The sequence below is a fragment of the Desmodus rotundus genome, chromosome 10, assembly GCF_022682495.2.
Source record: "Desmodus rotundus isolate HL8 chromosome 10, HLdesRot8A.1, whole genome shotgun sequence".
In the NCBI taxonomy this organism is placed as follows: domain Eukaryota; kingdom Metazoa; phylum Chordata; class Mammalia; order Chiroptera; family Phyllostomidae; genus Desmodus; species Desmodus rotundus.
The window spans coordinates 109,122,224-109,132,162 of record NC_071396.1 but is presented as its reverse complement, the minus strand read 5'-3'; the positions used below and the strand labels follow the sequence as shown (position 1 = coordinate 109,132,162).

Genomic DNA, 9,939 nt, shown 5'->3' with positions numbered 1-9,939 from the left:
TCCATTTCCAGCGGCACCCCACCCCCCACACTGTGCCCTGCCCCCTGGGATATGTCCCCTCTGTGTGCACCAGCTCTGCAGGGCCGGGTCACCCGCCATCCTGAGGACAGGGTGGATCCTCAGGTCACCTCCTGAGCCTGATGGATTGATTTCTCCAAGAGTCGACAGACTGAGCCCTAGCAAGGCAGCTATTTTTATTCAAAACTTGGGATTGTAAATAAGCTACACCTGTCTGGGAAATTGTGTGCGGAGGAGAAGAAATTCTGCCATCAGCGGCACGGGCTTCGGATGTCCTGGGAGACTTGGCCGCAGGAGGTGGGCAGCAGCCACCTACCCCCGAGCCCCCAAGGCCAAGGGCCAGCCCAGCGGAGTTGAAAAGAACCCCAAGCAGAGTAGGGGCAGACACACAGCGCCCTGGACTCTGGAATGCTCCCTGGCTCCCCCATGCCTAAATCAATCAGCCATCTAATTCAGAACAACCAGAGCCCATGGTAAGTAACTCAGGCCCCTGGCGGGGTTTAGTTATAAAAAACCAGAAACAACCCTAAGTGCCCAGAGCCCTGAATATATAATATTTTATATACTATATATATAAAATTCTTTATTGAACGACGTTTACAGGACCCACGGATCCCCTCACACACCCCTCACCCACTGCCGAGCTCCACAGCCTCGCCGCTCCATGAAAGCAGGGCAATGTAGGGCCTGTGTTTGTATCCTTTTAGGTGATGGTTTAGCATTTATTTTTAATTTTTCAATCACAGTGGACATTCAGTATTATATTAGTTTCCAGTGGACAGCAGAGTGGGTAGGCATTTATATAAATTACAAAGTGAGTCCCATGAAGTACAGTCCCCACCCCAATACCACAGGGAGTGGGGACAATGTTGTATGGTCCCCTGACGGCCTGAAGCCGACTTGGAGGCTAAAGGGGACCGCAGGTGAGGCGAGCATGACCCTGACACCCCAAGTGGGAGCCCACGCTGCTGTCCACCCAGATAGCACCCTGGGCTGGGATCCGGGAAAATCACCGACCCAATCAAGGAGAAGAAACTCGAAGAAGGAACGAAACGTGGCCACGTGTTTTTGCTTCTCCCACTTGTTGCTGCTGTGCTTGCTGAGGCCGTGTGTGACCGAGGAGCACAGGCAGTGATCGTGCCATTTTTGTTTCTGCATGTTCTGGAGAACCGGAGTGTATGGGCTGGGGCAGAATCCTGAGTGGGGAGGGGCTCTGGCCCCACGTTCACCTCCAGCCACTGGTCTTCACTTTCGGTCCCGCCTCCATGTAACTGACACGCTCCCCTTGTCTTCCCCCAGGCACATGCTGTTTCCTCAATCCCTCCCTGGGGAAAAACAGACAGACTTTATATTCATGAATGAAACTTGCAAAGAAAACTTTCCCTTTGCCTCTAAGTTGTGCAAGTGTAAGCCAGATACTGTTAAAGAGAGGTTATTGCTGACATTGTTTTGGGCTCGAGGCTGGCTCTGGCGGTGAATCCATGTGTGTTTTAAGGTAATTAGAAAAATCTAGAGAGAAGAACAGCATCCAGCCTTTACTCACGAGACCTCCCCCCACCACGGATGCTGAGCCCACTCTCCTGGAAAGCGTCCACCAGAGCAGGCCGTCCAAGGATGAGGGGTACCCCACCCAGATGTCCACCGGAACAATGATGACCTTTCTCCCATCACCTTCCTCCATGACCTTACGCTCATTTGCTCTTCATTGTGGGAACCCCAAGACTTCCAGGTGCTGGAAACCAAGAGTCACTATTCTTTCTCGCCCTGTGTCCTCACCCACCTCTTGCCCACTCTCTTCCTTTCAAGCCCAGTGATGAAGGTGCTGGGCTCCGGGTAACACGCAGCCCCACTCGGGGGTCTAGATAAAAGAGAAGAGAGCAGAGAGGCCACGGCAATGTGAGCACTGCAGTCGGCTCGGCCGCCACAGCAGAAGGCCACAGTCTGTGGGTTTAAATAGCAGGTTTATTTTCTCACAGTTCTGGGATCTGTAAGTCCCAGATCAAGGAGCCAGGGCTGGTTTCTGGTGAGACTTTTCTTCTTTCTGGTGTCTCTTTTTCTCCATATCGGGCTACAGTCCCATCAGATTAGGGCCCACCTGTATGACCTCAGTTAACCTTAATCACCTCCCTAAAGTCCTAATTCCCAATACTGTCTCCCCCAGGGGTTAGGGCTTCAACATAGGACTTGGCGGGTGGGGGCGCCATTCAGCTCCTAACAGTGAGTGAAGGGGGGGTGGCTAATGGCCACGAGTCAGATGACGGCTGACTAATAAAAAGATGCTGAGGTGATGACGGTGGTGTTGGTGGTGAAGGGCGTGGGTGTGTGAAAGGTTATAGATATTCCATAAGCAACAAGATTGAAAGGACAAAAGAGCTCACATCTAGCCACGTGAGACTGAGACCAGCATTACTTATTGTCATTTACTTAAAACTGGAGAGCAACTTGAAAATGAAGGATGTAAGGAGCCCTTAGGGAATAAACCACATGAACACTACTGTTTACTTGTTAAGTCCCACAACATCACTTGATGAATTGAATGAAATATTGGAAGAATTCATTCCTTGGAAGAGGAAACCTTTAGTAAAGGAAGCTGGAAACAAATAAGACTGTCTATTATCTAAGTATTAGCTAATGGAGAGAATTATAGCCAATGACATCTTCTATTTAATTCACTCCATTCATTCACTCATCCCGTAGTATTGACTGCTGGTTTTGATGAATTAGACCAATGAAGCCAGGTTGGCTTGTAGCTAGATGACCGGTTGCCCTGTAGGAAAAGGGTGGGAATGGGGGAGGCCTGGAAGCCAGAAGGAAGGTCGGAGTTCACTGCGGTAATCTTGGTCAGAAATAATGGTAGTCTGGACTACCTGCTGACTCAGAAACAGGCCACCTCAAAGGACAGGTACGTGAGCGGCAGAATCGGTTCCTGTATAAAGATAATTTTTATAACCAGGAAGAGAAACTCAAGCTGTTTCTACATCAAGAAGTATCCCGCTGGGGACTCTCAGCTGGATGGCCTTCAGAGCTGAACTGAACCCAGACAAGAGAGCTGGGATCTGGTGTCCCCTGATCTCTCAGGCCCTGAGGGTGTCTACCTCGCAAAGGAGGGGTAGTGTGGGCAGGGCAGCTCTGAGGCCAAGAGCAGCCTGGAGACGCAGCTGGGAGCTGGGCAGGCTCAGGACCTTCTCACAGTACTTTATCGTCACCTCCTGTGGCCACCCCCACTGGGCACCTGCCCACAGCACACACAGGAAGTCACACCATCCTTGTCTTTTCCCCCAGCTTTACCGGGCTTGAATGGACAAATGCAAGGTGTGTATACTGAGCGGGCACCACGTGAGGAGTTAGCGTGCTTTCGGTACGCTGGGGAAATGATTGCCACAGCCAAGTAAGATCAACACACCGATCCTGTCACACGGCCACCTTTTTCCTGAGTGTCGAGAGAACACTTAAGATGTACGTTCTTAGCAAAGTCCAAGTACACACGCAGGGTTACTAACTCGATTCACTGTGCTGTACAGTGGATCTCCAAAACCTACTCATCTTAAAACTGAAAGCTCACGGTCAGTCACATCTTTCAATTCTCCTTAGTACAGACAGGAAAAAAAAAAAGGGAGGTCTATGGAAAGTAATCTCACGGGGCGACCTGGTCATAAATTCCTATCTGGGCAGGTCATGGGGGTGGACATGTGGCAGGCACATAACTTTTCAGTAAAAGGTTTATCTTGGCCTGAAGCAAACCCTGTCCATTGGTTCTGTGCATCTAGGTTAACACATCTTTGAAGCAGGTTTTAACCCTCAAAAGAACAATAATCTTGTAAACAGTCCTGTAATCCGATCCCGCCTTACTCTCTCCCACCTTTCTTGCATCCAATCCTTCATTTCAAATGCACAAAAGAAGCTGCAAAACTGTCCTTCCCGCCAGCACTCCCTCGCATGTGTGGTCAGTTTGGCTCAAATAAACTCCTATAAAAACCATCTACAGATTTGGACATTTCTTACATCATCATCAGTAAGACTCAGTTAAATCCATTTCCCCACAATCTATACTAATTACTGAGGAAAAGGCTTGCAGCAAAATGTCCCGTGATAAAAGCAGCCGGACGAATCACCACCTCGATGAATTCATGTGGCGATAAGACCACTCAGGTCCTTTCCACTGTGAGTGACAAAAGTACATGTTCGAAATAACTTGGAAGCAAGTCCACGTTATCACGTGTCGTAACAGAAAGTCTCATTCGGTGGCATAGTAACAGGTGGGGTGGGTGGTTGCAGGGTTGCTGAAATCACAAATGAGCAACAACATCAAGGATGCAGACTCTCTCCATCACTGTCCAGTCCCTTCCAGCTGCGGTGTGTCCATCTTAGAGTTATGAAACTTTTCTGGGAGATTCCTCATCATCCCCCCACCCCCGGATCCCCCAGAAGCCTGCCATGAGCCTGCTCACCCAGAGGGAGTGTGGGCACTCTAACTGCCTTAAACACTCAGGAAAATAGGGTCCCTTCCCCGAGCACCTGGCCACGGGCGGAGGAAACTGTAATAGGAGAAAGGGAGTGGGCAGAAGACAACGTTGCTCTGAAAGCAAGTGATTAGAAAAGGCCGGTGACCTTACCACAGGTCAAAAGAAAGTTCCTGAAGTTTAAGGAGCACCTCTAATTCAGCCTAGCACTGTGGAAGGGCCTGTTTTTTGAGTATCTGGCAAAACTGCTTCAAAACTCGAATCAGCCACGTAATGAAAAGTATCATCTTCATTTACTGCCACTGACTAAAGTTCCTTCTCTTCACATGCTCAGGAGGGACAGTCACGCCGCGTTTTACAAGCTGATGTCAGGAGTCAATACAGAACAGGTAACCGCTGAGCATGTACGTCTGGGCTCATGGGCCAGCCCCACAGATGCACTGCAACAACCCGCTGAGGCCGCGCCTGGTATCCTCACCCCACCGACCGCAAACCGAGGCTTGGAGACGCCAGGAAGTAACTTGCTCACAGTCACGGAGACCGTGCGCGGTGGACAGAGCAGAGGGCAGCCTGAACCCCGAGCCCCTGCGGTGTCCACCAGCCAGCACCGCTCTGCCTTCTGAACAAGGGGCCTCCCCCTGCTGACCCCTCCCGCCTGCTCAGCGGCACCCTTCCTCGTGGCCACTCCCTGCATCTCGGCCTTGACTTCCTGTCCGTGGTCCTGACACAGACAAGGACCACGTCACAAATCCCGGTTCCACGAGTACAATGCAGGAGCGGAAGGTGGGCAGAGTACAGGCTCGAGGTGGCCAAGCCATCAGAGAGACGTAGGGAGAAGTGGCTCCACATCTGGCAGAGGAAGCCACTTTTGAAGACAGCCGCTGTGCGTGACAGCCAGGTTGGGTAGAGCACACAGACACGTACCTGTCCTTGGAGCTACGCTCACTCCCCGCGTGGCCACGGGCAGGAAGCACACACAGTTTTATACATGTCTTTATATCGTCTAAGATTCAGAACGTAAGTACACCTCCTCATTTTTACCGAGAAGGAGGCTCCGACGCAGACTCTGAATGCCTGCCAGCTCTCGCACAGGTAGCCCGCGTTGAGAAAGCGAGGCAAGAGGTCCGAGCAGCTGTCCCATGCCATTCATGCCACAGGGCCACATGGCAGACGGATTTGTCCCGGCGGTGGCTTCACCAGGGACATACGGGGCGGACATGTGCATCAATAAAAAAACCCTCGGGCTTGATGTCCTATTTTTATCCCAAACCATGACTGATCCTTTCCTTTTGTCCCGGGGGTGGTCTTGGTGCTGCTCTGCCTGGGCGCAGGACTGTCCTTGCTCCTACACTGTCACGTGCCCTTGCTGACGCCAGGAGATACTGTCCCCTTTCCGCTGGGCCTTGTTGACCCAAGGTGCTGCCCAGCTGGCTTGTCTGTTTTCTCCCTGTCCTTGTACTTTGGGTCCTACTTCCTGGCAGCATCTGTTTTTATTTGCTTATGTCTACTTTTTGCTAAAGCACTCTTACAATCAGGCGAGTTTTCATAGTTTATTTTCTTCCCCTCTATAAATAGCAGGGCCTAGATAAGAACTCAGAGCTTCTACTTTCTGATTACACACTGGTTCTACTTTATTGCACAGTCCCATGATACATGACATGGATTTTGTAAGAAATGCAATCCTCAAACATTTACTGAGTACCGCGCTCTGGGCTCAAGGATCCTTCCCTGGGGGGGAAGTGGACGCCACACAGGCACTCACGACAGCATGTGTGGTACCACGTGCTAGGAAAAGCATGGAATCTACAGGGACACCCAGGGCACACTCCTAACCAGTGCTGAGGAACAGGACGAGTTTGCCAGAGCAGGGCTATTTGGGGAGACACAGTCCAAGCAGAGGTGACATTATGGGGAGAGAGAGGGGACAGAGAGCCCACCCAGGTCAGGGGAGCTGTGATGGTCACTGTGGCAGCGTGGAGGCACAAAACAGAAGCGCAGTTGGGGGTTTAAGCTGAGAACCGTGAGAATCATGGGAAGAGATGTGGAAATGACTCAAAGATTTACTCAGCAAAGGAGATGGGTGTATAAAAATGATGGGGACAGTCAGTCCCTGGCGCTCCAAGCTCATCACCTCCTGGGAGAGAGGGGTGTGGAAACAGGTCACTACGGAGCAATGTGTTTAGTTCTAAATATATCACACAAAGGCCTGGGGGACCCAGAGGAGGAAGCCATTGGCACTGCCTGGGGAGTAGAAAGAAAGGCTTTGTGTAAGTGACACTTAAGCAAGATGACAGATGAGTGGGTGGCAACCAGTCCTGGCAGAGGGGGGTGGACCCTTGGGCGGTACCAGGAAAGGCACGTCCAATTCATTACCTAATATTAAATTAACCAAACATCTGCCGCTGTCTGAGTTCCAGACTCCGGCATTGGGGTTGGCCATAGCCAATGTTCCACTGGAATGTTACAGCTCCCTTCTCAAGGACTCGGGATGTTTGATAACAGGGAACGTTCTATCTGGTGCATTCCAGGCACAAAAAGGAGCTTTTCAGAAGTATCTGCAGCACCAGGAAGCTCTGCTCAGGCCCAGACGCATCGCCACAAAACTAGGAGCAAGCCGGGCCAGCGTGGGCTGGACCGATGGGCACCTCTGCACCCACCCCAGTTCCCTGACATGTTGACTCAGAAATGAAGCGTCCAAGTCACAAGATTAGAAAGAATCTTCTTTCTCTTTAGCAGCAGCAGGCTTTGCCAAGGATCCAACCAGAAAGAGTACTTCACCCCCTGTGTTCTTCTTATAGTCCAACGAGTGCACAGAAAACCATGTAATTCAGCATCCTCCGTTTTCCCATCACACACTAGCGAGGCTGAAAGAGTTTGGTTCCCTACTGACCGCCCAACACCCCGTGTGCTTTGCAGACAAGTACGGCCCGGGTGGGTGCAGGTGCCAGGTCAGCACAGTGCCGAGTTCTGTGAGCGGCTAGTCGTGCAGGTGTTGAAACAGGAACCAGGTGACTGGGTTGACAATGAGGGATGGGCAGTAACTTATTGGGTACATGAGGAAAAAGAGGTAGGAATAGCAATACTAAGAGAAGATAATATGATAGTTAAGGCAAAATGTCAAAGGGTTATTTGGTAATGATAAAAAAGCTGACAACGATGACAATCACAAATCTTTAGGTGCTAAATAACATTGCAGGAAATTATATATGATGAAAACTCATCATAACTCATAAATGGGCTAAAAGAAAAAGGGAGCAATGTATAGGAACAAAGGGGTATCTATTCCATATCAGGAGAAATCGCAGTCTTTAAGTGCTGATTGTGGGGTTGGGGATTAAAAATCCCTCCTTTTTGTGGGCCCATTTTTAAATTGGTGTGACAGAGAGCAGGTGTGATTTTCTAAGGTGAGATATACTCCAGGCTCTGCCTGGCTCATGGCCAGCACTTTTATGTGTAAGATTAGGACTCAGCAATTACAAATATTTTTTAAAACAACGGTAAGCACCTATTGTTTGAAACCAGTGAGGGCCTGTCCCTGGGTGCTGGGTGAGGTCAATCCCACCAAGATGGCTTCACCGTCGGAGAGAAGAAGGAAGAGCTGGTTGCTGGGCAGGTCACCACCTGCACTGACCTCTCCGAGTTCACACCCTGAATCACTGAGAAAGACAGTAGGTCATTAAGGATGACCTTTGACAGCGGCTGAAAGAAGACAAGTACGCAAAGATAGGACGGGGATTGTGTGGGAAGCCCTAGATCTCCTGGGAACAGTTTTCTAGGCAAAAGACAACTAAAAAATATGCCAGTTTTGCCTTAATAATTTATCCACTAATATTCCCAGTCTCCTTTTACACTTAGAGATCTGCAACTGAAAAAAAAAAAATCAAAACGCTGTCAAGTGGAGAGAGAATTCTTTTCTTGCTCCCAGGACAATGGGGAGTTCATTTTCACAGGAAGGAGTCTTTGTGTTGCCAGCAGCGCAGGAAACCCAAGAGCCGAAACTGGCTCAGGAAAACCGCCGGAGCCCATTCCAAAGCACTGAAGTTTCACCGTCAAATGGGGCACACGCTGCCAGCATTTTCCGTCTCCTCACTCGACAAGAGCCGCCTCGCTTCCTGTTTCCAAAACTTTTCAAAGTTTAACACTGGTCGCTCAACTACTGAGAGTTTCAAGCATGTGGACAGACACACTAAGAGGTAAGAAGTGTGTTCTTATACAGTAAGAGGTCATTCAACAAACTTCAGAACACACGCCTGGAGTCCGAAAGACAAACGCTGCCTCTGCAGCTCCTGGGCTGGGCCACCTGAAGCGAACTGCCTGCACCCTGTCCTGTCCCCTGAAATGGCAGTGGTCCTGTCCCCCCACTGGGTTGCATTGGAGCGCGATCGAGGTAATACCGTGAATCACGGGGCCAGTCCCTAGAGAAATCACCCACTGAACACTCCAGGCTGTGTTATAATCATCACAATGCAGAGGAAATGTACTCCAAACACCGGAAGCCCAGCCATTTAATGCTAGTTACTATCCCCCCACCCCGCCCCCAGGCACTGGAAAGTGAGGTAGGGCTTTCCTTGTCTCTCAGATGCAAACACTGCAGATAGGAGTCTATATACCAATACAGATAAATCCACAGCACAACCCAAAAAGCAAGTTCTCTCATAACAATTGTCTACAGAAGCTAAAACTGCCAAGGGAGAGGACACCGACTCTCAGAGCCAGAGGGGAATGCATTCCCTAAGTCCGTTGTTTAACTGATGCAACACTCAAGGCCCAGGAGGGCACAAAAAGGCAAAAATCAGGCCAAACAGTTATTTCATGATCTAGCTAATTAAAGGAGTTCCCATAGGCCTCCTCATAGAAGTCATAATAACAACAAGCACACAAAAATAACAACAAGGACATATATACACATATCAAAGTTTGCACAGCAACTAGAAAACTGTCCCCTGTCCTGAATAACTTAGAACCTACTTGAATAGCGAGTGAGTTCTCCGATGCCTCTCACAGGTGGGCAGTCTGCACTTGGAGGGAGCAATAAAGGTACAGGAGAGTAGAAAAGCATCATATTATGGGCTAATGCAATGAACAATGGATTCTTTTCTAAAACTTGTCTTGAACTCTTGTTGCCGAGAGCTTTAAATGCACAAAACCTCCCACAAAATCATGGGCAGACATGCTGGTCAAGTCCTAGTTTATCTGACAAGAGTCAGCTGAATCTGTGATTTACCTGATACATTTATTTGACAGTCTTCATAGGAAAATGTTGGGAGAAAATCCATCTGGTCAAATATTAGCTATATATTCTACAAGTAGGTATTGAACCCATACTGTATAGTAGGCACTGGTACATAATTTTTAAAATGAGCTTACAGTTTAATGCAACAATCCTGGCTTATGCTAGACTTGGAACCCAAAGCAGAGGACCAGATAACTCCTTCAGGTGAAACAGGAAGACCCCCAGGGG

The 9,939-nt window shown here is 49.5% G+C and overlaps 1 protein-coding gene across 1 annotated transcript in view; it reads right to left on the bottom strand.

The window, feature by feature from the left end:
• Positions 1–708: 708 nt before the first annotated feature.
• The window catches only part of SOCS6 (suppressor of cytokine signaling 6), a 46,774-nt gene continuing 37,543 nt past the window's right edge, over positions 709–9,939 (bottom strand). The window contains exon 3 of the transcript XR_008425292.1: positions 709–1,343. The gene's annotated coding sequence lies outside the window, so the exon portion shown is untranslated. The remainder of the gene's footprint in view (positions 1,344–9,939) is intronic.